Source organism: Notechis scutatus, chromosome Z, assembly GCF_049901735.1.
Source record: "Notechis scutatus isolate UNSWTSFEM ecotype Mainland chromosome Z, rNotScu1.2, whole genome shotgun sequence".
Lineage (NCBI taxonomy): Eukaryota > Metazoa > Chordata > Lepidosauria > Squamata > Elapidae > Notechis > Notechis scutatus.
The window spans coordinates 20811548-20815706 of NC_142025.1; positions in this window are offsets into that span (position 1 = coordinate 20811548).

Sequence of the window (4159 nt, forward strand, 5' to 3'; positions counted from 1 at the left end):
TACCATTAATCCAAACCCGCAAATCTATGCTGTGATAGTATTTTCTTTTCCTAAGACTCTGCACCATATTTCTTCAGTATAAGATTTGAAATACATGGGATCAAAACCATCCTCCCAAGTCCAGAGGAAGAACTAGCCCTCATGAAACCCCTGGCCCATTTATTCCCCACCTTCACAATAACTATCAAGTATACCTCATGCAAGACACAAACCATCCTGCAGAATATCTTTCATGCTGTGAATTTCTGCATCCAAACCCTTAATCCTATGAAAGTATTCAATGTTGAAGTCAGCTTGTCTCTCCAAGACTATAGCCTGCTATCACCCTGCAGGCAAAGGATGCCATTCTGCCATCCTAGAGCAATAGCCAAAACCAACTGGGAAGCACTGCATGCGATGCCCAGAAATGTTCTAATATATCTAGTAGGATTTTCTTCCTGTGGATGAGTGGGCATTTACCGTATTTGCCGGCGTATAAGACGACTTTTTTGCCCTAAAAATCATGCCTCCAACTGGGGGGTCAGTCTTATACGCCGGTCGCCACGTGGCCAGTCAGGGCTCCTCCCTGCAACCGAGCCCTGAGGAGACACTTGGCTTCAGGCGCTCCCGTCTTCCCTTTGCTTCGAAGGTAAAGCGAATTATTTTACAAAGCCTCCCCTGCCCGAGAGGGCAGCCCAACCCAACGTGGGAAGCTAATTTCCGGGCCTCTTCCGTTCCTCCCCGACCTCCCTACACTGCGCGCCTCTGACGCGCCGGTCCTTCAGCCCAGCGACCTTTTCCACCTCAAAGAAAGGCCAGGCGGGAGCCGCCGCAGCGAAACAGCCACCACCCTTAGCCCGACGCTGGGAGAACGGGCGAGGTTAGCGCCCGCCAGCCCGTCCTTCCTGCCTTTGGAGGCACCTGCACGGAGCGCCTCCGCGGCTTGGTTTCCCCTACCGCGGGTCCTCCTTTCAGGCGGAGGGCTGCGGGGAAGGCGCCGCCCGAGAGGATCTCTCCCTCTCTCCCCGCAAGGTCAACATCTGCGCTGCAGAGGAGAGGGCTGCAGCCGGTTCCTCCTGCTTGCTGAGTGGTGGGGAAGCCGCGGCCCGCCCGTGCGAGATTTGGCAACAAGGGGCAGGAGGAGGCACGCACACACCCGCGGCTCACTTTCCCAGCTCTGCCCAACCCTTATGGCTCTGGCGCTGCCCTGGCGGGCAGCGAGCACCTCCCCGCTGGACCCTCCGCTCATCCTGCCAGGGCCGCGCCAGAGCCATAAGGGTTGGGCAGAGCTGGGAAAGTGAGCCGCGGGTGTGTGCGTGCCTCCTCCTGCCCCCTCGTTGCCAAATCTCGCACTGGCGGGCCGCGGCTTCCCCACCACTCAGCAAGCAGGAGGAACCGGCTGCAGCCCCTCCTCTGCAGCGCAGATGTTGACTCTTGCGGGGAGAGAGGGAGAGATCCTCTCGGCGAGCGCTCCCCGCAGCCCTCCGCACGAAAGGAGGGTCCGCCGTAGGGGAAACCGAGCCGCGGAGGCGCCCATGCAGGTGCCTCCAAAGGCAGGAAGGATGGGCTGGCGGGCGCTAACCTCGCCTGCTTCTCCCGCCGGGCTAAGGGTGGTGGCTGTTTCGCCGCGAGCGGCCCCGCCTGGCCTTTCTTTGAGGTGGAAAAGGTCGCTGGGCTGAATGGGACCGGCGCGCCAGAGGCGCGCAGTGTAGGGAGGTCGGGAGGAATGGAAGAGGCCCCGGGAAATTAGCTTCCCACGTTATTGGGCTGCCCTCTCGGGCAGGGGAGGCTTTGAAAATAATTCGCTTTACCTTCGAAAGCAAAGGGAAGACGGGCGGCAGCAAGGGAGAAGGGAAAGCAACGGTGGAAGGTCTCCGATATGAAGTGCCCCACCAACGCAGGCAGCACCATATGTGGGCATGCAACAAAAGTACTTCCTAAGAGGCCGGCCTCCGCCGCACCGCCTCCAAGTGGGGGGTCGTCTTATACGGCAAGTATATAACAAACTCTATATTTTGAGTGGAAATGTTGGGGGGTCGTCTTATACGCCCAGTCGTCTTATACGCCGGCAAATACGGTATATTTCATGTGTATATGCATGTGTATGCACATACACATAGGAAGTTAAATTTATATATATAAAATGAAGCTAGGTGGATGTACCAGGGATAGGATTCTACAGGTTCTCACCTATTCACTAGAACCGGTTGTTAACTTTCTAAGCAGTTCGGAGAACCGGTTGTTGGAAGAAATCTCCTTTTGTTTTTTTCCCACCCTTCTTGCATTCTTGGCAATATGCCTAGACTTAACTGTCTCCAAAGTAGTTATTTTTTCTTTCCTGGTATTTTCTTGAAGGGGAAGGGTTGTTTTAAGCTTTTTACACTGCTGTTTGGGAGGAAATACTCCCCTGTTGGAGTTAGCACTTTGAAGAAATAATTGAATAATGAAGCAGAGCTGCCAGAAAGAAGCTTTTAATGACAAGGAACCAAGATGAGTGACATTCAGCAAGGCTTCTTAGCTAGCTAGAAAGATTGACATTTGAACGTGAGTTTACATACCCTTTTTGAGTTTTGGTCTAAAACTGGTGACCATTCAAAGTTACAATGGCACTGAAAAAAGTGACTTATGACTGTTTTTCACGCTTACGACTGTTGCAGCATCCCCACAGTCATGAGAGGCCAGGCGAGGAGAAGCACCCCTTGATGTGAGTGATGTCGAGTTGGCCACGCCCATCCAGTCACATGACCAGCAAGCCACACCCACCAACTAAGCCATGCCCACAGAACCGGTTGTTAAAAAAATTGAATCCTACTCCTGGGATGTACACAATCACATTGTTATACTGTAGGTGCATCATTGGAAGACCTAAAGGACCAGGCTGAGTACAACCCCTCCTGGGTAAAATGTATGCCTTTGCTAATAATCAAAGCCAACTTTAGAAGATAAATATAAAGTGCATGATCAATATAAAGCCTGCACATATATGTAGGCACAACTAGCAGCCTTAAATTATTCTCTTCTTGCTTTTTCCCTGTTTTTCTTGATTAACACAGATGTTGCATCTGATAGTCTTCTTTCCTGGCATAATGGTTATAATACATATCTTGAATGAAGAATATCTGTAGTTTGAAACCCAGCAGACGGGTATCTTTAATTATTTTTCTTTTAATTATTTTATTTCTGCTAGGTGGTTGCTGTTTGCCAATGAACAATGCACTTGTGGACTTGATACCCCAAAAAAGTATGTTTATTTATATTATGGCATGATTCGGCAGATATTTTTCCAGAATTATTAAGACATATAAAGATAAATATACAAATAATTTCAGTCACAAGGAAAGTGGTCAACTGTCATCTCCATGGTGCTGTCTTCAAGGCATTTTCCTCCCTTGAACAAAAGCAGCACAAAAGAATTTGACATCTGCTGCCACGTCTAGTTTCAAACTTTACCACATAGCTAGCAAAATGTCAGCACGTATTTGTTTTCTTCCATGGCTTTACCACAAAGTCATTTCACCAACAGAGAGTAGCCATGAAAAACAAACTGGGAATACCAAAGTAGTTTGTCACAACTTCTTTCCAGGATGTTGTTTTGACTTCTCAGTTAAATTTACAGCAATGTTTTTTAACCTCAGGAAATTTAAGCTGGGTGAACTTCAACTCCCAGAACTCCCCAGAATTCTAGAAGAAGTCCACACAGTTTAAAGTTCCTGAGGTTGAAAAACAGCTATCTAGGTCTAGCACAGGGCTGTTAATTCGTGGCCCATGGGCCGGATACATCATGTCCTGGCCGTGTCACACGTTGGCCACGCACCCACCCGGTTTAGCAAAAGGAAAAAAGTCCCAATACGCCACACGATGCTGTCGTGACGACGCGAGTTTGACACCCCTGATCTAGCATAAGGTCCTGAAATTTCTCAGCAGTCTTCTGTACAGTTTCTAATTATGGCTTGTGGGATACTAACTTGCTCGCAATAAATGATTTGATTTCTGCAGGATGCAACTTCAGTTGAACTTCTGCATTGGGACCTTGAGAGGCAAAAGCTACCATCTGTTATACATCTTCCTGACAGTAAAACCACAAGAATATTAAATAGAATCATGAACTTTGTGTTCCTGAGATGTTGAGAAATAGGTTGTCCACACCCTCCTCACTACCAATTGCTTTCAGCTCCTTGGA